The 27,846-nt window shown below is 44.3% G+C and overlaps 1 protein-coding gene and 1 pseudogene across 1 annotated transcript in view; both read right to left on the bottom strand.

The window, feature by feature from the left end:
• The window catches only part of LOC147727675 (uncharacterized), a 382,784-nt gene that overhangs the window by 316,884 nt on the left and 38,054 nt on the right, over positions 1 to 27,846 (bottom strand). The gene's annotated exons all lie outside the window — the stretch shown is intronic.
• LOC147727676 (zinc finger matrin-type protein 2 pseudogene) lies at positions 20,863 to 21,465 on the bottom strand (annotated as a pseudogene).

Consider the following 27,846-nt stretch of genomic DNA (forward strand, 5'->3'; position numbering starts at 1 on the left):
CCAACTTTGCAGAGTGCTTAATACCCAATTCCATGAACAGTACTTGCGTGTAGGGGGTGAGAAGTCAGAAGAAGTCCGTAGTCTCTCCCCACCCCAAAGACAATCTTTCAACAAAGTTCTACAGCATCTTTTCGGCAATTCTGCTGCCGTGGACATTGGTTCACCCCCAGGCAGAGGGGGGAAAATCAGGTTCTCCAAGTCCCTTTTGTAATGAAGTCCTCTCCATTTGTATGCCAAAGCTGTGGAATCGTCTCCTCGTTTTGTTGAGTTCCAGTTGAGTACTATCACTTGTCAGCATTCCTCGGCCTCTGACCGATGCGCACAGTCTCTCTCCTCTGTAAAGTCCGCTGCGGATGTTCTTCCTCTTGCCCCTGTCCACGATCCCTGGAGTCCTCTTCCACCCTGTGTTGCTGTTGGCGTCTTTCCGACCGTTTGGATCCCTCCACCAGTCGCCATTCCTCGAGCCAGTCGTGGGCCTCCTCCGGCGTCTCAAAAAAACACGTTTTTCCATCCGGTACTACACGCAGTTTCGCCGAAAACAGCATTGACTATGGTAGTTCCCTGTGTCTAAATTCCTTTTTTACCTCCAGGAAGCTCCTGCGACGCTTAATGACTGCCGCCGTATAGGCCGGAAAGAAGGATTTTGAGTTTTGAATGCGTAGCGGCAGAGCCACCCTTGCTGTTTGATGTATGGCATCCCTGTCTCGGAAATTGAAAATGCGGGCCAGGATGGGTCTAGGGGGAGCCCCAGGCTTGGGCTTACCCCCCGGCACCCTGTGTGCTCTTTCCACAGAGAAAAAAGTTGAGAGCCCCCTTGGTTGAAGTCTAGTTTTTATGAGGTCTTCTATGTTAAGGTCCTTGGCTGAGCCCCCCTCGTTCTTGGAAATGCCCATAATTCTGACGTTGTTGCACCAGGAGCGCCCTTCCTGGTCATCCAGCTTTGCCGCCATGAGTCTATTTTCTGCCTCTAAATGGCTGACCTTTTTGAGCAGGGTGGTGGTGTCCTTAGTAAGAGATTTCGTCACCTGTTCAACTTCTGTGACCCTGGCGGTCATCTTTTGGAAGTCTACCTGCAGCCAGAAGGAGACATCAGTGGAGATTGATCCCACCGTTGATTGCAGATTGGTAAGAGCGGACATAATATCTTCCAGCATTACCTTGCACACTCCCTCCACTTCCGGGGCCTTGTCTGAGAGACCTTTACGCTCAAGCAGGGCAGGAAAGTCTTTTGCATAAGCGTATTTGTCCAGCTTGACCTGAGAGGTCATGCGTGGGCCTCTGACCCCCATCCTCGTTCAATTAGTGCAGCACTAGCCGGTGGTCGCCGCCTGCCGTGAGACCTCAAGCCACACGCAGTCTGTTGGTTTTTCCGCTGTGCCTCAAAAATGTATTTGTGGGGCCTGCGACCGGTAATGCGTGTCCAGTGAGGCTGCCTTCATGCTGTTGTGACACAGTTTCACCCCGTGAGCACTCTCTCTGACTCTTGGGGCCTCCAGCTAGTGGGTCCGAGCTTGACTATATGTGCAGCCTCGGACGATGATTGGTGCCTGTAAGCACTGCTGCCACAGGTGCCAGTAAGTGAGTCCTTCGGGGCCCTGGGGCCATGTTCCCCCCGATTCGCGTTAAATTCACGTGCTCATAGGCTGTCAGGAGCTGTCCTGGGCGCTACTCAACTCCCCATGCCACCCACGGGGGTTCCGGTGCTGCAATCTCCTGCCGAGTTGAGGGCGCAATAGTGGGCGCTTTCCACCCACTGTTCCGTTCGCCTCAGATGGGCCTCTGCTGCAATTGAGTCCTCTGCTTCAACCAGGTAACTAGGCCGCTTCCCTCTCTGTGGTCTCCAGGGCATGTAAAATGTCGATTCTGGCCAGAAGCTGGGCCGCGCACGTCTCTGGGTGGGCTCTGCTTCTCTTTAGGCACCGGCTCCGGCCGTGTGACAAGGCCGCTCCCTACTTTGCTTCCTCCGGGACGTGCAGAGCGTTGATTCCGGCTTGAAGTTGGCTCGGTGTGTGCTCTGTTGACTCTGCACACTGTGTGTGTCTCCGGGGCAGGATTGATGTCCGGATGAGGCAACTGTAGGCGCTTTCCGCTCCCGTCTCAGTTCGCCTTCGGAGCCGTCCACCTCGCAGCCTGCAACTCGCCGGGTCTCGCCCTACTCAGATGGGCCCCTGCTGCGGCCGCGTAACTAGGCCGCTCCCTTCTCCAGGCTCTCCTCAGCGCGCCGAGTATCGGTTCATGCCGGGAGCCGTATGGGTTGATACCTCTTGTACTCTGCTCACTGTGTGCGTCTTTGGGACAGGATAAATGCACGGATTTGTGTCAGATCACAAGGGGAACCTACATCTCCCTCGGAGCTCCTTTAAGCTGCGGCCATCTTGTTCGGCTGCAAGCCACGCCCCCCACATATTGCATATTTGAATTTTAAAACTATGATCGCGACAATGACTGGTGCACTGTAATAGACAGATTGATTATATATAAAAAAAAGAATTATTCATTCCAAAAAGCGTTGAGGAAGCCATGCTGGGTGAAACGCGTGTCGGCTGCTGCGTAAATGTGGAATAAAGACTGATTACTCAAATCTCGACGGGGTTTCGATCATTATATGAAGTTTGCGGTGTCATTGAGCACACTTTTTGAATGGACAGTACAACATTGAACTTTTTTTTTATATTCATAACGATTGAACTGTTCAAACAACCTTTAAAGTGACTTTGCTTTGGTGTGCTACAGTGCTTACAAGGTGGATATTGTTAACATTCAAAGGGTGCCATCACCCTTGCCAGCATTCCGTGCAAAGAATGGAAAAGACCGAGAACACGATGGCCGCCTTGTCTTCAGTTAGCTAACCGGCCCTGTACAATAGCCTTCCCTATTGGCAGTAGATAGACCTTGTTTACTTCCTTAATAAAAAGCTGTCAAACTAAATGAATAATTTTGTTTTTATTTCTAGGAACCAAGTTGAAACCAGGTACAATTAAGTACCTTTGTGTAATACTTTCAAATTACTGGCAATAGGTTTGTATAGCATTAACCAATACTGTACATGTGCAGGAAATGCTTTTCAATACAGAATGAGATACTTTGTTTTCAGGATCACTCTTAGCACAGTGCAGTGAGAGACAAATGCAATCCTATGGGGGAAAATATGGGTGAGTAACTTACAGGTAAGTAAACGATTCTCAAGTTCAGTCTACGGGGGTTTGGGTCAACGTTGGGCCTGGGTCTGACCAATGTAGGTACTGCACCACCAGCGGCACTGGGGTAGGCGGGTGAATTAGTCACTGGGCACAATATTATCCTAAGGAGGCTGGGGGCACCTTGAAGAGGCACTGGTTATAGGTAAGTACCTGCGGCTCAGGGACACAGGCCTTGAGGGTGAAAATCAGCACTGGAGAGGCCACCAAAGAGCACTAAGACCACACCACCAGTGGCACAGGTGCGTGCGGCTGGATGCAGAGTGCAAAGGAGGCATCAGGAGCCCTGGTGAAACCTATAGAGATCCTCAGTAAAGCAAAAGGGCTGCAAGCTTGCTTACAAAGATTGGCTGAAGGAATCCCAAGACTGGAGAGGTAAGTTGGATAGTGGGGAGATGTCGGGACACTGTCGGTTGGGCACACCACGGCCGGGGTGCTGCGGGTTCAGGGGTGTCTTCTGGCATCTGGTTTTCTCACCAGCTCCGGTCGCGGTTGTGGGGGCTCTTCAGATTGAGGCTCAAGACGTCAAGGGGGAGGTCGTCCAACGTTGGATCCCAGGCCAGGATCACTGGGGAAACTTCACTGGTTCGGTGGGCCATCTGGGTATCGGGTGTAGAGTGGTGCAAGTGTCGAAGGTCCGCCTGGATCCGGAGTCTAGCAATTGGTTTCTTTGCTGGACAAATCAGGTGCCCACGGGAGACAAGAGAATTTTTGTAAGACAGCACAGGTCCTCCAGGGTCTTTGAGCTTGCTGCCTGCGGGCCACGCTGGTTGTTTGAAGCAGGGTTGCTGGAGGAGACAGCCCGGTAGGGCTGGGAAAAAGTCAGTCGTCGTCTTCTTCTGTACTGCTTCAAGGCTCTTTGGTCCTTTTTCTTAGGTCAGCGAATCTGAGAAACAAGGTTCAGGGGAGCCTTTAAATACTAAATTTAAGGGCATTACTGAGGTTGGGGCAGTAGCCAAGGGCTACTGTCCCCTAGGGGAGAGGGGAACATCCCTTCTCCTATTGGCCCAAATTCTCCAATTCAAGATGGAGAATTTCTAAGAGAGGGGTTCCCCTCAGCTCATGGCAACCCTAGGGGTGTGCCAGTCTAAAATGGACACTCCTATACAACTGACTAATTTTCCCGCCTGCCCTGCCACCAAAAGTGGGTACTAGACAGAGGATGGGCATCTCCACTAGTTGGAGCAGCCCAAATCAGCACATCACAAGGTGAGAGCCTTTGAGGCTTACCACCAAGGGTTGGTCCTCCTGCCAAGGGGAGGTGTGAAGCTCCTCCACCTGGAGCAGGCTTTGTTCCTCACCTCAGAGAGCAAAAAGGCTTTTCACCCTATGAGGTCAGAAACCTGTCTGGTGGTGGCTTGCTGGCAGAGACCAAAAAGTCTAGAAGTTGGTTGTTTATCAGGGGGCATCTCTATGGTGCCCTCTGAGTGTCACGAAAACCTAAACAATAGTCTCTCTGGGTCATCATTGGAAAGACTTGGAGGTAGCAATGCTTGTTTCTTAGCTTCTACTAACACTGGTATTGATTCTTGGCAAAAGCGTTTTATTGTTTGGCCCAATGCTTGTTGTTCTTCCAAGAGACATGAATATTCATTAGGGCTCACGTTGGACAGGTGCGCCCAACCGGCGCTGCCGCGAACGTGAAACACAGCCTATAAAAGGCTCACCGGCTCTCAGGAAGACGCTTCGCTTCGCAGCTTACGCGTCGCTTCGAGAGTCTCCAGGCTTCCGATTCCAGCATCCCGGCCCCGTCCTTGGTCCTGACACGGCGGCTGCACCTACTGGATTCCGTGGGAGAGCAGCATTCACGGACTCCTCTTCTGTTTTCAGCTATCAGCAGAGTCGAGTTTTCAGACTTCAGTTTTCTGTATCGGAGCATCTCGGCAGTCGGACTTCCTGTTTACTCACCCGGCTTCAGAACTTGAGTTTCCGGTTCATAGAAGGAGATTAGTAAGACTTTTCTGTTGTTGTGGGTATAGATACAAGCCTTGGCAATTCCAAATCGAACATTGTTAAACTTGGTGTTCAGTAGTAATTTTTAACAAGGAAACAAACCTTGGCAAATCCAAAACGAACCTTGTAGAATTTGTAGAAGGACCCTTGGCCAAGTTAGATTTATGGATGTAATCTTGCTTCTAATATTATTCTTTGTAGTGAACTAAACTGCAATAGTTTATGATTAAGAAGTAGATTCTTTTGGGGCTTGTTTTTTCTTTCTTGTTTACTTTCAGAACCCCCTCCAAGGTTGTACAACAATAAGTACAAGGTAAGAGGAGGTTACTGCATGCAAGTGTGGTTACAGTTTCTACTAACAAGTTATTTGATTGTTCGAAATATTCATGTATCTCATTTTCCTGTGAACATTCACTGAGCATATTTCTCATTCTTTAAAGGTGACAAAAGATTTCAACGAAGCAAATGTTAATTTAGACCTTGTGCAAGAAGTACAGGAATGGGCTTAACAAATAGTTGGTATGTACGCGAATAATTGTTCAATATTGAATATGGTATAGGAAGGTATGATGTTAATTAATGTGGGTCTTTTAAAAAACAGTTCAGCATCAAACCAAACTCTACTGATCAGCAAAAGCCCAGAGTACTTCGAAGAGAGAGGCAGTCATCTCAAGAAGAGATCCTGTGTTTGTTTTTCTCTCTCTCACTTTCCGTCCCCCATTCCACTACCCTTTCCGTCCCCCTTTTCCCTGTCCCTTTAGGGGTCAGCACTTGTGACCAGTGTCTATACTCCTTGTCACATTTGTTGGTTCCTGGAGGTATTGGGATTAGTCATCTCCAAGACGGAAAGAACCTGGACTCTTGAGGTGGCACGTCTGACAGAAAGCGAAGCCACAAAACAGTCTTAATTTCCTCTTGAATTTGACTAATCTCATGGAGGACATGGATGTCACCCAGTTAGTTGAGTTAGTGCGTAAAATGAACGACGAAATACAGGACTTGCGTTTAGAAAACCAAGCCCTCAGGCAAGAACTAGATCACTCTAGGGATGAGTTCGAGAACACAAGAGAAGGCTTCACCTCTTGGAGAGACAAAGGAGAGTCTAAAAAACCAATTCTAACACCACCTAAATTTGGAGCTCAGTTTCAAAATCAAACTCAGGCCTCAGGTTTTGGTCAAGGTCAGCCAGCCCAAATCACAGTAATTTCTCCACAGCCTGTTCCCTTAGCCAATCCAGAACGCTTTTCAGGAGAAAGTGCTCATTACACTACGTTTATGAGCCAATGTCAGTTACACTTTCTATGTAAGCCTCACGTTTTCACTACAGACACCTCAAAGTAGCCTTCATAATCTCTTATTTAGGAGGAGTAGCTGCTAATTGGGCCATGCCCCTGGTGGACAAGAATGATCCACTGTTACACAACTTAATTCATTTCAAGGCTGCCATGTCAGGTTTATTTGCGAAACACGTATTCCTTCAAGCCTCTGATAATGAATTACTAAATCTGCGCCAGGGCTCCCGAGACCTACTCACTTATGTGACCACATTTAACCGTTTGTTAGCTGAAACTCACTGGCCTGATGAAAAAAGAATATCCCTGTTCTACCGAGGGTTGAGAAAGGAATTAAAAGATTCATTGGCACACATAGTAAATTTACCAGACGATTTTACTGAATTTCAGGACCTAGTAATCAAGTTAGATCACAGGTTAGGTGAAAGAAGGACTGAAAGATCGAAGTCAGACTTCAGGACCTTACACTTTAAAACTGAGAAAAAGGTTATTGAGGACAAGAATGCCCAGGTAGAGCCCATGCAGATTGGAGGGATTAAAGGACCTCTATCTCAAGATGAAAAGGATAGAAGAAGGAAGGCCAATTTGTGTCTTTATTGTGGGAAGGCAGGTCATTTCGCCAAAGAGTGCCCAATTCGGCCTGCTAAAAAGAGACTAATGGCCACAATTCAAGACCAGGAATCGGAAAACTAATAATCTCGAGAGAAGCAGAGATCGATCTCTCGGGAGGAGATACGTTTGAGATCTCACGTTATGTAACCAGTGTAGTAAATCATGTACCCCGCCATTTCACCATAAGAATGGTTTTAATCCTAACTAACCAACAAAGACACAGTATTCCAGTGCTCATAGATTCAGGAGCTACCGGAAACTTTTTTGATCTAGAATTTGCTAAGAAATTAAATCTGGAAAGGATTCTTAAGAAAGAACCGGAACCAGTGCGAGCTGTAGATGGTTCAGCACTTTCATCTGGTTTAATCAGATTCCACACTCCTCCATTGCTTCTTTTATCTGACAATGGGCATACTGAATTGACAGTGTTTGATCTTATTGATACTCCGGCTTTTGGGGTAATCTTAGGTATCCCTTGGCTGGAACTTCATAACCCAAAGATTGATTGGGTTCAACGTACTGTAACTTTAGACTCCACATATTGTAAAAATCATTGTTATCAGGAGTACAGAGATCCTAAATTGCCTCTTGTCTGTGCTACTACCCAACCTGAGTCTGTTGTTTTGCCAGTTGAATTTCAAGATTTCTCTGATGTTTTTGACCCTGTGAAAGCCACTAAACTACCACCTCACAGGGTATATGACTGCAGGATAGATTTAATTCCTGGAGCAGTACTACCCTGCAGTCGGATTTATGCACTCACTGAACCTGAAAACCAGTATCTACGAACTTATCTAGATGAGCTATTGGAACTGGGTTTTATTCGGCACTCCACCTCCCCAGTCTCGTCTCCGTTATTTTTTGTAGCAAAAAAGACAAGTGATTTGAGGGCCTGCATTGACTATCGAGCAGTGAATAAGGCCACAATTAAAAAACGATATCCATTGCCACTGATCCCTGTGCTTTTAAATCAGGTTAAGGGGTCCACCATTTACACCAAGTTGGATCTTCGTGGGGCTTACCACTTGATCCGAGTAAAAGAAGTAGACGAATGGAAGACGGCCTTCCGCACCAAATTTGGGCTATTTGAATATACAGTGATGCCCTTCGGTCTCTGCAATGCTCCAGCAGCCTTTCAATATTTCATTAACGAGGTTTTGCATGAGCTGTTGGACGTCTGCGTCATTGTATATATTGATGACATTCTGATTTTTTCTAAGACTCCTGAAGATCATGTGCTTCACGTTAGATCAGTCTTGCAAAAGTTACGGGACAATTCCTTGTTTGTCAAACTAGAAAAATGTGTTTTCAACTCATCGAAAGTTGAGTTTCTAGGCTACTGGTTGTCACCTGAAGGCGTAGTCATGGACCCCAAAAAGGTAAAGGCAATTCTCGATTGGCCAACTCCCACCTCGGTCAAAGAGGTTCAAAGAATTTTAGGGTTTGCAAACTTTTACAGAAGATTCATCTCAAAATTTTCAGAAATAGTAGTACCGATCACTAGCCTTTTACAGAAAGGAAAGAAATTTCAATGGAATGCAGAAGCGGAACAAGCTTTCGGCATATTAAAAAGGGCCTTCACTTCAGCTCCCATTTTAACACACCCAGATCCTGACAGACCATTTTTTGTTGAAGCTGATGCTTCGCAAACAGCAATTGGAGGAGTTCTTTTACAAAAAGATGTTAACTCTGGAAATTTCCATCCTATTGCCTTTTTCTCTCGGAAACTATTGCCTGCCGAGCAGAACTATACAATTGCTGAGCGCGAACTTCTGGCTATCAAGGCGGTTTTCCAGGAATGGAGACACCATCTCTTAGGAGCCAAGCACACAATAACCATATTCTCAGATCATAAGAACTTACAATTTTACTCTACAGTGAAAGCTTTTACACCACGACAGATGAGATGGCTACAATTCTTTAGCGAGTTCGATTTTATTATTACGTACAGACCAGGAACCAAACAATTGCTGTCTGATACCCTCTCACGTTTGGTTTGTGACAAAACTAAGGAAACAGGGAAAGAACAACAGAGTATAATACCTGTTGAAAAAATTTGTGCAGAAATCACTCAGTTAGATTTTTTATCAATACTCAGAAACCAGACCAAGGATCTGAATAAAGAAGATTGGCTTTCACAAGGACAAACTTCAATATCTGATGGTATTTTTTATTTAAAAGGCAAGATATTTGTTCCAAAAGAGGATTTAAGGGAACTGGTCATGAAATGGAATCACGATCTAGCTTTAGTAGCTCATCCTGGAATCAACAAAACAGTAGAGTTGTGTGAAAGGTATTTCTGGTGGAAAGGAATGAAATCTGACATACAGCGATATGTTCTGGCTTGTCCGGTCTGTGCTCGACAAAAGTCTTCACATTCGTTTCCAGTTGGTTTGTTACAACCAATGGAAGTCCCCCCAACACCTTGGCATACTATCAGTCTAGATTTCATAACAGATTTGCCCAGATCATCAGGAATGACTACTGTTTTAGTAGTAGTAGACTTGCTATCCAAAATGGGACATTTCATTCCATTACCTAAACTCCCTTCGGCAGTAGAGTTCAGTAACGTGTTTTTAACTAATATAGTTAAGTTGCATGGTTTGCGCAAAAAATAATCTCAGACAGAGGTCCGCAATTCCTATCAAAATTTTGGAAACAGCTAAGCACGCAACTAGAAATAGATTCAGGGTTATCATCAGCTTTCCATCCCCAGACTGATGGTCAAACTGAGAAGGTCAACCAATACTTGGAGCAAAGTCTACGTTGTTTAACTACCACTCTGTCCACTGAATGGTTAGACGCCCTGCCCTTAGCCGAGTTCACTTACAACAACACAGTACACTCTGCCCTTGGTTGTTCCCCATTCTATTTCCTCACAGGCCAACATCCCAGGACTCTACCAATTATATTCCCTGAGAAAGGAACAGTGATGCCAGCAGTCTCAGATAGGCTAGCCAGTTTACATAAATTCCAAGAAAATGTGAAACAGATTTTAATAAAACAAAAAGGAAAGATGAAGCTTTATGCAGATCGACATAGAATACCAGCGCCAGTTTATAAAACAGGAGATCAGGTTTGGCTATCAACCAAAAATATACAAATCGAGGGACCAAAGAAGTTGAAACCAAGGTACATTGGTCCATTTCCCATTGAAAAAATTGTAAACCCAGTTTCTGTAAGGTTACATCTTCCCCCCGATTACAAGATCCACCCGGTATTCCACGTGTCCCTGATTAAACCTGTAAATCCTGACACTCGTCCCGATTCTCCGCCCCCACCAATTGTTGTAGGAGATCATATGGAGTATGAGGTCAAGAAAATACTGGATTCAAAAAGGTTGAGGGGGCGGTTGTATTACCTGATTGATTGGAAAGGTTACGATAGTTCTGAGAGATCTTGGGAACCAGAGAATAATGTCCACGCCCCCCGTTTAATTCGCTCTTTCCATGCATTGAATCCCAGTAAACCCAGACCTCTAAGAAGACCTTTGGGGGGGGGGGGGGGAACTGTCACGAAAACCTAAACAATAGTCTCTCTGGGTCATCATAGGAAAGACTTGGAGGTAGCAATGCTTGTTTCTTAGCTTCTACCAACACTGGTATTGATTCTTGGCAAAAGTGTTTTATTGTTTGGCCCAATGCTTGTTGTTCTTCCAAGAGACATGAATATTCATTAGGGCTCACGTTGGACAGGTGCGCCCAACCGGCGCTGCCGCGCACGTGAAACACAGCCAATAAAAAGCTCACCGGCTCTCAGGAAGACGCTTCGCTTCGCAGCTTACGCGTCGCTTCGAGAGTCTCCAGGCTTCCGATTCCAGCACCCCGGCCCCGCCCTTGGTCCTGACACGGCGGCTGCACCTACCGGATTCCGTGGGAGAGCAGCATTCACGGACTCCTCTTCTGTTTTCAGCTATCGGCAGAGTCGAGTTTTCAGACTTCAGTTTTCTGTATCGGAGCATCTCGGCAGTCGGACTTCCTGTTTACTCACCCGGCTTCAGAACTTGAGTTTCCGGTTCATAGAAGGAGATTAGTAAGACTTTTCTGTTGTTGTGGGTATAGAAACAAGCCTTGGCAATTCCAAATCGAACATTGTTAAACTTGGTGTTCAGTAGTGATTTTTAACAAGGAAACAAACCTTGGCAAATCCAAAACGAACCTTGTAGAATTTGTAGAAGGACCCTTGGCCAAGTTAGATTTATGGATGTAATCTTGCTTCTAATATTATTCTTTGTAGTGAACTAAACTGCAATAGTTTATGATTAAGAAGTAGATTCTTTTGGGGCTTGTTTTTTCTTTCTTGTTTACTTTCAGAACCCCCTCCAAGGTTGTACAACAATAAGTACAAGGTAAGAGGAGGTTACTGCATGCAAGTGTGGTTACAGTTTCTACTAACAAGTTATTTGATTGTTCGAAATATTCATGTATCTCATTTTCCTGTGAACATTCACTGAGCATATTTATCATTCTTTAAAGGTGACAAAAGATTTCAACGAAGCAAATGTTAATTTAGACCTTGTGCAAGAAGTACAGGAATGGGCTTAACAAATAGTTGGTATGTTTGCGAATAATTGTTCAATATTGAATATGGTATAGGAAGGTATGATGTTAATTAATGTGGGTCTTTTAAAAAACAGTTCAGCATCAAACCAAACTCTACTGATCAGCAAAAGCCCAGAGTACTTCGAAGAGCGAGGCAGTCATCTCAAGAAGAGATCCTGTGTTTGTTTTTCTCTCTCTCACTTTCCGTCCCCCATTCCACTACCCTTTTCGTCCCCCTTTTCCCTGTCCCTTTAGGGGTCAGCACTTGTGACCAGTGTCTATACTCCTTGTCACATTTGTTGGTTCCTGGAGGTATTGGGATTAGTCATCTCCAAGACGGAAAGAACCTGGACTCTTGAGGTGGCACGTCTGACACTGAGTGCATTTTATAATAAATCCAACACTGAAATCAGTGTGGGTTTATTATGCTGAGATCTTTGGTGCCAAACTTTCCAGTTTTCAGTAAAGCCATCATGGAGCTATGGAGATCACAATGATAAACTTCCAACCCATGTACTCAAAATGGCTTCACCGCACTTACAATATCTATAAATGGCACAGACACTGTAGAGGCATATTGCTCATGCAACTATGCCCTCACCTGTGGTATGGTGCACCCTGCCTTAGGGCTGTAAGGCCTGCTAGAGGAGTTACTTACCATGCCACCGGTCCTGTTCGGGAGTATGGCACACAGGATGTGTACCATGTCGACTCTTCAGTTTGGTCTGCACCACAACACACAGCCTGCAGTGGCAGTGTGTGAGTGTTACAATGAGGGGTCTGTGATGGTGGCATAAAACATGCTGCAGCCCTCACAGTGCCGCTCAACACAAGTCTGGCAAAGGGATTTAGTTCAGAATGTGAATTGTAAAAGCAAAATCCTTATTCATGCATGGTTTAAAAAGCTAAAATATTTGGAAAGTATTGAAATTCTGTGAGTAGAACACACAAGGCTGTCAGTAGTACAACTTGGAGAGCTTTGCAAGAGTGCTTGTACCTATTGTGTACACATCTCCGAGGCTGGTAGCATAGCTTTTGTACAGAAATTAGAGAAGGTCCAGAAATGGAGTTACTGGCTGTGTGGCATCAACAACGTGATTGGTTATGATATCTCAAACAGATTTCAGGGCAACGTCGTCAGAGTATTCTTTTAAGACTTGATATAGGTTTCCAATGAAAAATGATTAGTCTTTAAAATTGATACTCAGTGTATCAAAATTATCTCTGGCTGTGTTTCTCAGACTGTGGGTCATGCCCCGGTCGCAAATGTCCACGCAATAAAGATGCCTTCTAATTAGTATTTATCTTATCACATTTGCTGTGCTTCAAAAAAAAAGTCAAATGTCAGACTATGTCTTCTGACAAATCGCTGCTTATTTTTTACCCTGGGGATTGGTGTTTACAAACTCCATTCACTTTGGAGTCATAGAAAGAAAAGTAAAGTGAAATATGTGCCAATCTTGCTGGAAAGGCTGAAGGGTGTCATTTTTTTAACACACAACAAAATGTAAATACCTGGAAATTAATGTACACATACAGCAGTTAGGAAGAAATAGTAATTCCGAAGTGGGATGCAAACAAAGATTTTAATAGGAGCAAACAAATCTCCAGTTTACTTGGTAATGCACAAACGATACATATTCAATGAAACCAGATTCCCACACATAATCATTTTTGTGCAGTTTTAGTTTTATCAATAAAACTGTATGTCTGTGCAAATGTAGTGGCCATTAGCTTTTGTATTCTGCTTTAATATTGCTGCCATTACTGATTGCGCTCCGTCTTGATTACTTAAAATTGCCGCATGGCCTGTTTATAGCGTAACGCTATTTTGCACAGCCCACATCGAGTTGATTAGATTGTGTGCATATTGTAGCGCTTGTGTGCCATCGTAGCGCTTTTGCAGGCTCGCATTGTGTTCTCATTTAATCTGTCCCTGATTGTGCCTGCGCCTCTGCCCACCCCAATCTTGTCCTGTTTGCTTTCGTTTTTCTGCCATCTTGTTGTTGTGCCTTCCAGCTCGCCTCTCCACGCTGCTCCGGCCTCCCAGCTGACCCTCCCTCCCACAGAAAAGTTAAGGACGATCTCGCAGACCACAGCGCTGTGACCGTCCTGACTACGTCAGAAGCGGTCCCTCCCCTCGCTCCCTGGCTCCAGCTGGTATCGTAGCGCTTCATTGCAACTGCCCCCATTTCAGACGCTATTGTATTCTGCTTTAATATTGCTCCCATTACTGATTGCGCTCCGTCTTGATTACTTAAAATTGCCGCATTGCCTGTTTATAGCGTAACGCTATTTTGCACAGCCCACATGGAGTTGATTAGATTGTGTGCATATTGTAGCGCTTGTTTGCCATCTTAGCGCTTTTGCAGGCTCGCATTGTGTTCTCATTTAATCTGTGCCTGATTGTGCCTGCGCCTCTGCCCACCCCAATCTCGTCCTGTTTGCTTTCGTTTTGCTGCCATCTTGTTGTTGTGCCTTCCAGCCCGCCTCTCCACCCCGCTCCCGCCTCCCAGCTGACCCTCCCTCCCACAAAAAAGTTAAGGACGATCTCGCAGACCACAGCGCTGTGACCGTCCTGACTCCGTCAGAAGCGGTCGCTCCCCTCGCTCCCTGGCTCCAGCTGGTATCGTAGCGCTTCATCGCAACTGCCCCCATTTCAGACGCTATTGTATTTTGCTTTAATATTGCTCCCATTACTGATTGCGCTCCGTCTTGATTACTTAAAATTGCCGCATTGCCTGTTTATAGCGTAATGCTATTTTGCACAGCCCACATCGAGTTGATTAGATTGTGTGCATATTGTAGCGCTAGTGTGCCATCGTAGCGATTTTGCAGGCTCGCATTGTGTTCTCATTTAATCTGTGCCTGATTGTGCCTGCGCCTCTGCCCACCCCAATCTCATCCTGTTTGCTTTCGTTTTGCTGCCATCTTGTTGTTGTGCCTTCCAGCCCGCCTCTCCACCCCGCTCCCGCCTCCCTGCTGACCCTCCCTCCCACAGAAAAGTTAAGGACGATCTCGCAGACCACAGCGCTGTGACCGTCCTGACTCCGTCAGAAGCGGTCGCTCCCCTCGCTCCCTGGCTCCAGCTGGTATCGTAGCGCTTCATCGCAACTGCCCCCATTTCAGACGCTATTGTATTCTGCTTTAATATTGCTCCCATTACTGATTGCGCTCCGTCTTGATTACTTAAAATTGCCGCATTGCCTGTTTATAGCGTAACACTATTTTGCACAGCCCACATCGAGTTGATTAGATTGTGTGCATAGTGTAGCGTTTGTGTGCCATCGTAGCACTTTTGCAGGCTCGCATTGTGTTCTCATTTAATCTGTGCCTGATTGTACCTGCGCCTCTGCCCACCCCAATCTCGTCCTGTTTGCTTTCATTTTTCTGCCATCTTGTTGTTGTGCCTTCCAGCCCGCCTCTCCACCCCGCTCCCGCCTCCCAGCTGACCCTCCCTCCCACAGAAAAGTTAAGGGCGATCTCGCAGACCACAGCGCTGTGACCGTCCTGACTCCGTCAGAAGCGGTCGCTCCCCTCGCTCCCTTGCTCCAGCTGGTATCGTAGCGCTTCATCGCAACTGCCCCCATTTCAGACGCTATTGTATTCTGCTTTAATATTGCTCCCATTACTGATTGCGCTCCGTCTTGATTACTTAAAATTGCCGCATTGCCTGTTTATAGAGTAACGCTTTTTTGCACAGCCCACATCGAGTTGATTAGATTGTGTGCATATTGTAGCGCTTGTGTGCCATCGTAGCGCTTTTGAAGGCTCGCATTGTGTTCTCATTTAATCTGTACCTGATTGTGCCTGCGCCTCTGCCCACCCCAATCTTGTCCTGTTTGCTTTCGTTTTGCTGGCATCTTGTTGTTGTGCCTTCCAGCCCGCCACTCCACCCCGCTCCCGCCTCCCAGCTGACCCTCCCTCGCTCCGCCCCCCCAATAACCACTTATGTCAGAACAGCTGACGTGCAGCATTCACGCGCAGCGGTCGCGCCCCATGCGCGCCGAAGGTGCGCCAAAGGTAAGCCCGTCTACGCCCGTCCGCGCCTGGTCCGCGCCCAGCGCCAGACCCCCTGGCCCCCACAAATTCCACAACGCCGGCATAACATACGACGCCGCAACCCTCTCAGCCCTTAACCCCGGCCGCCCACCTAACTGCTACCTAGCCGCCCCAGGACACACCCATGGACCCTTCACCTGCCCTTCCTGCAAGTTCAACTGCATCAAGACCCACACCAAATCCACAGACTCCAATCAGAACTCCGACACTAACCAACTAAAGTGCATCCTGCTCAACACCCGCTCGGTCCACAGACACGCCATTGAACTCTGGAACTTACTCGACACTACATCGCCGGATGTCGCCTTCCTTACAGAAACCTGGATGAACGCCTCATCAGCACCCGACATCGCCATAGCCATCCCGGACGGCTACAAGATCATCCGAAAGGACCACACCAAGCAAACAGGAGGAGGCATCGCCATCGTCCACAAGAACACCATCCGCATCACGACCAGTTCCGACGACAACCTCACAAACGCTGAACACCTTCCCTTCTAGATCCACACCAACCCTAAAACCACACTCAGAGGCACCCTCATCTACAGACCACCAGGACCCCGCACACAATTCAGCGATGACATCACTGACTTCATCAGCCCACACGCCCTCCCCTCCGAGAACTACATTCTACTGGGAGACCTCAACTACCACCTGGAAAATAAAAACGACTCCAACACCACCACCCTTCTGGACAACCTGGTCAACCTCGGACTCGAACAACTTGTCAATACCCCCCCCCACTATGCCGGACACACGCTCGACCCAATCTTCACCTCCAGCAAGCACATCTCCTTCAATCACACCACAGCTCTCCACTGGACGGACCACAGCTGGGTTCACTTCAACTACAAAAGGACCACGACCCACAACCCCCCACAACCTATTCCCCGAAGAAACTGGAACAAAATTACCACCAACCAGCTCTTCACATCGCTACACCAAAACCTTCCTGCCAAATCATCGGACCCAACCCAAGCAGCCACAAACTTCACACAATGGATCACCCACAGCGCAGACGAACTAGCACCCTTGAAAAACCATCAAATCAAGCAAGGTAACAAAAAAGCCCCCCGACCTTAAAAAATCCAAGAAGTTATGTTGCACCCTCGAGAAAGCCTGGAGAAAAAACCCTACCACTGACAACCTGACCACCTTCAAGAACGCTACCCGCAAACACCACCAACTGATCCAATCCACCAAGAAATCCACATTCAAGGATCGACTTGACAACAACGCCCACAACAGCAAGGAACTATTCAACATCGTCAAAGAATTTACCAACCCCACTGCCGGCACCAACGACATCACTCCCTCCCAAGACCTGTGCGATTCCCTAGCCTCTTTCTTCTACAACAAAATCGCCGACATACATAACAGCTTTGAAAACCAGTCCGGGGACCGGTCCACTGCATTCACCTCCGAACCAACACCCCCTCTAACAACCTCTGCACCTGGAACCCAATCACCACTGAAGACATCATCCGCCTGATGAACTCCATCCACTCAGGATCGCCAACCAACCCATGCCCCCACCACATTTTCAACAAAGCAGACTCCATCATCGCACCCCATCTCCGTGACTCATCAACTGCTCCCTCAACTCCGCTACCTTCCCGGAAAGCTGGAGACATGCCGAACTCAGCGCCCTTCTGAAGAAACCCACAGCAGACCCCACTGAACTTAAGAACTACCGCCCCATATCGCTCCTCCAATTCCCTGCCAAAGTTATAGAGAAAGCCGTCAACAGTCAGCTCGCCGCCTTCCTCGAAGCCAACAAATCCCTCGACCCCTCACAGTCCGGCTTCCGAGCCAAACACAGCACCGAAACCGCCCTCATCGCAGCAACAGACGACATCCGAACTCTACTGGACAACGGAGAAACAGCTGCCCTCATCCTACTTGACCTCTCCGCAGCCTTCGACACAGTCTGTCATAGCACCCTCATACAACGCCTCAGCAACGACATCTGCGGCGTTCCACAAGGATCATCACTCAGTCCCACCCTCTTCAACATATACATGAGTCCCCTCGCATCCATTGCACGCCAACACAACCTCAACATCATCTCCTACGCAGACGACACCCAGCTGATCCTCTCCCTCACCAAAGACCCAAACACCGCCAAAACCAACTTACACGAAGGAATGAAAGAAGTAGCTGAGTGGATGAAGCACAGCAGGCTAAAACTGAACTCGGACAAAACGGAAGTCCTCATCTTAGGATCATCCCCCTCCGCCTGGGGCGACTCATGTGGCCACCGGCCCGGGGAACTGCACCCATACCTACGGACCACGCACGTAACCTGGGCTTCATCCTGGACTCCTCCCTCTCGATGACCAAACAAGTCAACGCCGTCTCATCCTCATGCTTCAACATCCTACGCATGCTCAAAAAAATCTTCCGATGGATCCCCACCGAAACAAGAAAGACGGTCACCCACGCACTGGTCACAAGCCGACTGGACTACGGAAACACCCTTTACGCCGGAACCACAGCCAAACTACAGAAAAAACTCCAACGAATCCAAAACGCCTCAGCTAGACTCATACTGGACATCCCCCGTCAAGCTCACATCTCCGGTCACCTGAAAGACCTCCACTGTCTCCCCGTCAACAAGAGAATAACGTTCCGTCTCCTCACCCACGCACACAAAGCCCTCTACGACCTAGGACCCGAATGCCTCAACACGCGACTGTCCTTCTACACCCCCACCCGCCAACTACGATCATCCAATCAAGCCCTCGCCGCAATTCCGCGCATCCATAGATCCACCATGGGAGGAAGAACCTTCTCCTACTTAGCGGCCAAAACTTGTAACTCTCTCCCCACCCACCTCCGCCTTGTACAGAACCACCTCTCCTTCAGAAAGCAACTTAAAACTTGGATATTCGATAAATAAAACACCCCCCCTCCCCCAAGCGCCTTGATACCCTCTGGGTGAGTAGTGCACTATATAAATCTCTGAACTTGAACTATAGAAAGCATGCTGTGAGTAAATGACAGTGTGCTACTACATGGTGCTTCAGTTACATTAAAAAATGTGCCTGACTCATGTCCATTACAGCTAGGTGAGTCACAAACGTTTGCTGTTCTAAAAAGTGTGTTGTAATTCTAAAAAGCTAGGGAACCACTGATGTATGGTACTAAACTGAAAATGTATGAATGTGTAAACAAGCATTGGCAAAGCCAATAGGGCTTGCATTTATCAGACGAATAACAATATATTGGCTTTTTCTGTTGCCTTTTATTTATTTTGATGGCCAAGCCTCTGCAAATTCTACAGGGCAGCTCACTTCGCTATTTACGGTCCTGCACACTTTTATTTTTTTATTTTACTACTCTGACCGTGCAAGAAATTGGGTTAGTACTTGAGAGGGGTGAGTAACAATCATAATCCTTGTCAGGGTTGACAACAAAAGTCGCAAGTAAATAAACCTGTGCTTAACACTCTTTTAGCTTGGCACAAAAGCAGCCAGTCTAACTCAGAGGCAGTGTGTAAAGTGTTTATGCAACACTCAACCAATAATAAAGTAAGAACACAGCGCAAGAAAAATACCAAACCAATTTAGAAAAAGACTCAATTTAAAAAAATAAAATGACACCAAAATCACAGAAATCCAATAAGTGGAACCGGAGGTATGAATTTGCAGTAGAAACAGTGCCAAAAAGCACAAAGTGCCATTTATGGTTAACTGGTCAGGCTTAACCTGGTCAGCATCAAACATTAAGGCTGACCACGATGGATACGTGGACCACGTTCATCCCTGTGGAAAGTTTACCTTGTAACTTAGTCCAGATTCCCACGAGAAGCACTCATAGACAAGTTCATCAGCAGTTGGGCTGCAGCCTGAATCCAGAGAAGTGCTTGTCTACTGCGGATTGCTGAAGTCCTGGGTCTTGGTCGGACCTGCACCTTTGCAGTGCAGTCCTCATCAGCTTGGAGACCTGGTGATGATCAGAACTTTACATTGGCAGGGAACCAGTGTAGTTGGTTTCACCATGAAGATCCACGGGCAGCGAGGTCCAGGCTCTGTATAAAGGAAGGACCCATCAAGAGTCTGATGTGGTTCACACACTGGGCTCGGTTTAGTCTGCTAGCGTTCACTAGGTTCCTTTTGACGTGAAGAGCCTCTGGTTTTTCACCTGGGGTCTAGTTCTGGCAGTCTTAGAGATGAGGGAGTAAACTAACAGCAGCCAAGGGTTCACAACCTGCAGGGGCACCTCTTAGAGGATAGGACTCATTCCAGCAGAGGCCAGCAGCATGGTTCAGGCAGGTCCAGTTGGTACTGGTCAGATTAGCAGTTTCAGGGAAAGGGCTCTGGAAGCTTATTTTGTCCTCTTTAGCTCAAACATGAGGTCAGCCAACTGACCGTTGGAGTCACTTCTGAAGTCCTGGGTTCAAAGCAAGCAGGTCCACTCTTCCGTCAGGCTTCAGAGAGACAGGAGGCAGTCCTTACGACTCTCCACAAGTCCAGGAGTGATCTAATGAGACGTTTTGACGGTGCCACTTTTATATCAAGTGCCACCCTGCATGTGGGGGTACCCTCTTCATCTAACCCTAAATGGTTTCTGGGCAATTCTTTCCTTTTCCCTGGTTTGGCTCTAATCTGTCTAGGGAAACAAAGTCCAGACAGGCCCAGGTGTGGCCTGCAGTTGCCATTGACAGGACAGGTCCCTCCAGAAGTCAGGAAGGGGTTGGGGACAGGCTATGCTTTGAAGCTCAAGAAAGGACTGGCTACAACCCCAAGGCAATCCTGCTCAGGAGAGAACACCCTTCCCTATACCCAGGTTCTTTGTAAACTGTCTGTGAGAAATACACATCCCACCTCAGGAGAGCCATTAACAGGCAGAGATAATGAGTTTATTTATTTAGAAAGCATGTGCGTGGGCAGGACCTGCACTGTAAAACACAAGAAATGGGGCATTTCCAGCTAATTCAAAGATTTCTCTTTCGTTTTCGGCTCAAAACACTTTATGGCAAACTAAAATGAAATACCCTCAGAACCTGGAGTATAGCAAAAAAACACATAGTCCAAACTTGCTTTACTATATAGTACAAAAATCTTCACCATCAGTCAATTGTTACCAGAGAACACTAATTTCAAGTCTGTTGGAAGCTGAGGATTTTCCCCGCTCAAGGTTTCCTTGTGTCAAATAACATTAGGCTGGTAAAAATTATGAGAGGATGAAGCAGCAAAAACATCAGTGGCCCTTATTCATTGTGCCAAACTCAGAGGACCCCATCACAGCCGGCATTACATTGTCATCTTCAAAGGATAAATCTTCATTGGCCTTTCTTTTTTTCTCTTTCTGTTTCTCATTCTTGTAAGCTTTAGCCTTTTCCTATTCCTCTCAGAGCTCCTTCAGGGTCTCCTGAAAGTTGTAATCTTTTCATTTCTCTTACATTATTTTTTTGTTGGCCTCAAATAGTTTCTGTATTTGATCAAGTGTCGAACACTCCACCCACATAGACATCCTCAGATTTCTCTGATGTTGTTTGCTATTTATGCGGTCCAAGAAGTCAAAGGAGTCTTTCACAACATGATCATATACGTTGCAATAATAGGCTCACATTTCTGATTGAGGTGTTGTTTTGGTGATGACAATAGTTTTCCCCAACGGGGACTCCAAGTCCACTTTGTATTCTCTGTGGAAGAGGACTTCCCTTTTAATCAGGTCCTTGAGCGGCTTGCCATCTTTTTTCTCTCTTTCTTCTGTGATTCGTTTCTGTGCATGGTTCTCATATTCATCCTTGTTACACTTCCTCCTGAAATCCAAATTCTTTTTCCAGCTTCCCAAGGCCATCTTGAAGCTGTGGGTAACTGGCACTAACACAAACAATCACCAATGGAAGGAAGAACTAATGATGCCATTAGCAATCAAATGATCATAGACACTGGCAGAAAGGCACATTTAGCTTTGGTTGAAAAACGACCACTTTCTAAAGTGACATTTTCAAAATAGTAAGTTAAAATCAGACTTTACCATTAAGGTTGGTTTTAAATTACAATTAAAATGTGTGGGCTCAGTATATCTTTAGCAGTTCCCAAACTGAAGTTATCATGTATTAAACTTACTAAGGTGACCAAGTGTTAGTCTAAGGGAAAGCTAGCTTTGCTGTAGTGAAAATCACTTTGTGGGTTTTTCCACTGCCAGGACACGTCAACCTTAAGTACATACTTGCTAAACACCATGCACCCTGGTCTATAAGACTTTAAAGTCTACCTTACAGGTCACTTATGTGTATTAAATGAGAAGGTTTAGGCCTGGCAAAATCGAAATAGCAGTTTCCAAAACTGCACTACACACTTCAGTGGCAGGCCTAACACATGTTCTACAGTGCTGCTTTAATGGTTGGCAGAATGACTGCTGCAGCCCACTTCTAGCATTTCCAATATATATATATATAGGTCCTGAGTGGATGTATGACGTTACAACGCATACTTTTACAACGCATGCTTTTACAACGCATTTTTTACAACGCAAATACCATTACAAAGCATTATTTTACAACGAATACTGTTACAACGCAATATAGTGTTTTTAATGAAAAACTACCATTACAACTAATTCCTTTAAAACGCATACCATTACAACGCAAATATATATATATTTCTTTTGTGTTAAATAAAACCTGGCACGGGATGCAGGGAAATTAGGGGGTTTTGGGTGGGGAAGTGTATTAAAATGTGGTAAAAAACTGAACGTAATGTTACGAAATGCTAAGGTTTTTTTTTAATTAATACTCAAGTATTACAATTAATACTCAAGTATTAAAATTAATACTACTATTATTAAAAAATGACATACTTTACCAAGGCGACGAATTACTGAAATTAATATATTAGAAATGTAGTTAAAAAATATAGCAATATATATTCGTAAACAAAAACATTTTACATACACAGAGTCGCCATTTTAAACTGTGTAGTTTCAATATTTGTCCTTCAACTCTTTCCATGAAATCATACCACAACAATACTTTCAAAATGGATGCCAAAACGGGACGAAAATGTCAAAACAACACTTTTTCACACGACAAATTAAATTATTACTTTCTTCATTAATTAAAAGATTATTTAAATAGATTACCAACGGTGTATTTTTTACAAAAAACGATGAGCCTGACTAAAACTTATAAATACAAGCAAGACACCATTTTTTAATCAGTTGATTATCAACTCCAGAGTGACCAGACGTCAAAAGCTGACCCTCTGACCCCTTCAACGTGATAACAGCTGTAGCCTACTTTGAAGCATTTTTCACAGAAATACAAGTAAGTTTGTGAAACGAATAAAAGAAATGTTAGCTTAAAGCATTTTAAACGCTGAAAATAATAAGTATAACTTTCTTAATTATTTAAAAGAAAACAGTATTAACCTTTTACATACGAAATACCTACATATATCACAAAAAATGCAAACAACAATTTAACCCGACTAATATCTAAATGAAATAATTAGTTAAATTAAATTCGAAACAAAAGTTTAATGTAATTTTCGTTTAAAGGCACTAATTTTTTTATTTTTTTTTAAATCCTACAAAGTGTGTCGATAAAACCACCTTTGCAAAATAAAGCATTTTGTTAAAAGAGCCACACTCCTCTACAACATTTATTTAGAGGTACTTTTAAACTTTTTTTGAAAAATCATTTGTTATTATTTTACACATCAAAACATTTAATAGTGCATACCTTTTTATTCCTATTTTTCCACAGAAAACAAAGTACGATGAAACAAAATAATTTCAACATTGAAATACAAACGTCTCGTATTAAAGAGGGTAAATATTTTTTTCATTAAATAAATGTATAAATAATAAGTGAAAGTGAGGGATAGTAAAGGTAATCAATTACTGTTCTAACTCCATGAATATGCAGCAGTAGGGAAAGTGTGAGATGATGTACAAGTATCAAATATTATTCCAACACCAGGAAGGTGCAGATGAAGGGAAAGGGTGGGATGGTGTAGAGATATCAATTACTAGTCCAACTCCAGGAAGGTGCAGCAGAAGACAAAGTGATGGATAATATAGGTGTTGCAATTACTATTCTTAATCCAGTAAGGTGAGGCAGTAGGGAAAGGGTGAGATATTTTCAGAACAGTAAATTAAATGTAACTTAAACAGAGTAATGTTGTCACTTTCTACTGCATCGCAAACATTGAAATCAATAATGACATTAAATTATTTTAAACCATTTTAAGATACTCAAATTGATCTTCTGCAGCCCTCTGACCAAAAGAAAAACCCAAAAGAGCAGACAACAAAGAAAGCCATCTAAAATCCAGAAACACGTCCAGGATCCAGACAAAGAAGTATACATCAACATTAAAAGGTAATTGAAAGTAAGGTTGGCCCCAAATAGCATACCTAACTAGTCTGCAAGGCAAATAGCAAAATTTCAAATTTAAACTATCAAATTTGTCGAAAAAAGTTCAAATTCTGTAGGACACAGTAAAAGTAAAAATTACTATTCTAACTCAATAAATGTGCAGTAAATGTATGGGTGTTACTTACTATTCTAACCCCATTAGGTGCATTAGTAGGGTAAATGCTGGATACTTCAGGGGTATCACTTACTATTCTAACTCCAGGAAGGTGCATCAGTAGGGTAAGTGCTGGATAGTGTAGGGGTGTCATTTGCTATTCTAACTCCAAGAAGGTGCATCAGTAGGGTAAGTTCTGGATAGTGTAGGGGTGTCACTTGCTATTCTAACTCCAAGAAGGTGCATCAGTAGGGTAAGTTCTGGATAGTGTAGGGGTGTGACTTACTATTCTCACTCCATGAAGGTGCAGCAGTTGGGTAAGTGCAGGATAGTGTAGGGGTATCAATTACTATTCTAACTCCTGTAAGGTGTTGCAGTAGGGAAAGTGTAGGATAGTGTAGGGGTATCTATTACTATTCTAACTCTAATTAGATGCTGCAGTAGGGAAAGTGTAGGATAGTGTAGGGGCATCAATTACTATTCCAACTCCAGAAAGTTACATTAGTAAGGTAAGTGTTGGACAGTGTAAAGGTGTCACTTACTATTCAAACTCCAAGATGGTTTGTCAGTAAGGTAAGTGCTGGATAGTGTAGGGGTGTAACTTACTGTTCTAAATCCAGAAAGGTGCTTCAGTAGATTAAATGCTGGATAGTGTAAAGGTATTGTATCTGAAACTTACATTGATTTTCATTTCTTTTGTTTCAGAATATTTTGTAACTCTTGTAAAATCTCACAACCAAAACAGGAAACTTCAAAAAGAACAAATTTCAACAAAAGACCAGATTTGAAAAAAACAAACCACACCATCAGTAGGGTAAGTGCTGGATAGTGTATGAATGTCACCTACTGTTCTTATTCTGGGAAAGTGCATTAGGAGAGTAAGTGCTAGATAGTGTAGGGGTGTCACTTACTATTCCAACACCAGGAAGATGCATCTGTAGGGTAAGTGCTGGATAGTATAGGGGTATCACTTACTATTCTAACTCCAGAAAGGTGTAGCAGTAGGGAAAGTGTAGGATAGTGTGGAGATTTCAATTAGTATTCTAACTCCAAGAAGGTGCTGCAATAGGGAAAGTGTAGGATAGTGTAGAGGCATCAATTAGTATTCTAAATCCAATAATGTGCTGCCGTAAAGAAAGTGTGGGATAGTGTAGAAGTATCAATTACTATTCTTACTCCAAGTAGATACTGCAGTGAGGAAAGTCTGAAAAAGTTTGAGGGGTTTTAAATTACCATTCTAACTCCAGAATGGTGCTGCAGTAGTGAAAGTGTAGGTTATTTTAAAAGTGACAATTCCTATACTAACTCCGAGGAAAGGGCTACAGTGTGTAAAGTGTGAGTGACTATATAATTAGCAAAAAAAACACAATATGATTTTTCTTTCCATTTCAAAATGCTCATTTTTCTTTTTTTTTTCTAGAATTTCAAAATTATCTAGTTATAAACACAAACCAAAGAGAAAAACAAGAAGATCAGCAAACGAAAACAACCAAGATAAAATAATTTCCAAACACAGCAATCCAAGAAAACCAAAGAACAGCACGAACAAAAGGTATTTGAAAAATACACACCTTATTTGTAAACATAGCAACAAGCAGGTATTCTGAAATAGCCATTGGTACATCTAAACATACTTAACACGAAAGATAAAATACAGTTGTAGATACATTTTGTATTAAAAAAACTATAGAGCATCTGTAGAATAAGTTTAGATTACTTAATGGGTATCCATAACTATTCTTGTACCAGGAAGATGTTGCAGTAAGTAATGTGTAGAATATTTTATAAGCATAAATTACTATCCTAACTCCAAGAAGGTGCTGCAGTAAAGTTAGTACTGGATAGTGTAGGTATGTCACTTGCTATTGTAACTCAATGATGGTGCATCAGAAGGGTAAGTTCTAGATATTGTAGGAATGTCACTTACTATTCTAACTTCAAGAAGGTGCAGCCGTATGGAAAGTGTAGGACAGTGTAGGGGTATGAATTACTATTCTAACTCCAAAAAGGTGCAGCAGTAGGGAAAGTGTAGGATAGTGTAGAGGTATCAATTACTATTCTAACTCCAGGATGGTGCAGCAGTAGGGAAAATGCTGGATAGTGTAGGGGTATCAATTACTATTCTAACTCCAAGAAGGTGCAGCAGTAGGGAAAGTGCTGGATAGTGTAGGGGTATCAATTACTATTCTAGCTCCAAGAAGGTGCAGCAGTAGGGAAAGTGTAGGATAGTGTAGAGGTATCAATTACTATTCTAACTCCAGGATGGTGCAGCAGTAGGGAGAATGCTGGATAGTGTAGGGGTATCAATTACTATTCTAACTCCAAGAAGGTGCAGCAGTAGAGAAAGTGCTGGATAGTGTTGAGGTATCAATTACTATTCTAACTTCAATATAATGCAGCAGTAGGGAAAGTGCTGGATAGTGTAGGGGTATCAATTACTATTCTAACTCCAAGAAGGTGCAGCAGTAGGGAAAGTGTAGGATAGTGTAGGGGTATCAATTACTATTCTAACTCCAGAAAAGTGCTGCAGTAGGGAAAGTGCAGGATAGTGTAGAGGTATCAATTACTATTCTAACTCCAAGAAGGTGCAGCAGTAGGGAAAGTGCTGGATAGTGTAGGGGTATCAATTACTATTCTAACTCCAGGAAGGTGCTGCAGTAGGGAAAGTGTTGGATAGTGTAGGTGTATCAATTACTATTCTAACTCCAAGAAGGTGTAGCAGTAGGGAAAGTGTAGGATAGGGTAGGGGTATCAATTACTATTCTAACTCCAGGAAGGTGCTGCAGTAGGGAAAGTGCTGGATAGTGTAGGGGTATCAATTACTATTCTAACTCCAAGAAGGTGCAGCAGTAGGGAAAGAGTAGGATAGTGTAGGGGTATCAATTACTATTCCAACTCCAAGAAGGTGCAGCAGTAGGGAAACTGTAGGATAGTTTAGGGGTATCAATTACTATTCTAACTCCAGGAAGGTGGTGCAGTAAGGAAAGTGTAGGATAGTGTAGGGGTATCAATGACTATTCTAACTCCAGGAAGGTGCTTCAGTAAGGAAAGTGCAGGATAGTGTAGGGGTATCAATTACTATTCTAACCCCAAGAAGGTGCAGCAGTAGGGAAAGTGTAGGATAGTGTAGGGGTATCAATTACTTTTCTAACTCCAGGAAGGTGCTACAGTATGGAAAGTGTTGGATAGTGTAGGGGAATCAATTAGTATTCTAACTCCAGGGAGGTGCAGCATTAGGGAAAGTGTTGGTTTCTTTTTATAATCTTAAAGTAAACAAAAGCACAAACTTAATAAAAAAAAATTCTTTACAGATAATGTCTACTCAACCCACAGCAAACTACATCAAATCCCGAAAAGGAAACAGACTTTTAAATCATGCGGGTTACATATATTGTAAGGAAAGGATAAGTTTCCCTAGAAATCATTGGAGGTGCGTGCAATACTTCTCAACCCGTAGCAGCGGCAGAGCGGTTACGGTTGATGATATCATTATAAAAACAACTGACCATAACCACTCTGCCTCTGCAATGGAGGTTGATGTCAGAGAAACTGTAAATGAAATGAAGGAGCTTGCAAGCACCTCCAATGATTCTACAGGATCCATTTTACGAGAGGTTGCTCAGCATGTCCCTAGTCATGTAGCTAGTAATATGCCTACCATACATAATTTGAGAAGAATTATTCAACGTCAAAAGCAGGC

Source organism: Lissotriton vulgaris, chromosome 3_1 (assembly GCF_964263255.1).
Source record: "Lissotriton vulgaris chromosome 3_1, aLisVul1.2, whole genome shotgun sequence".
NCBI lineage: Eukaryota > Metazoa > Chordata > Amphibia > Caudata > Salamandridae > Lissotriton > Lissotriton vulgaris.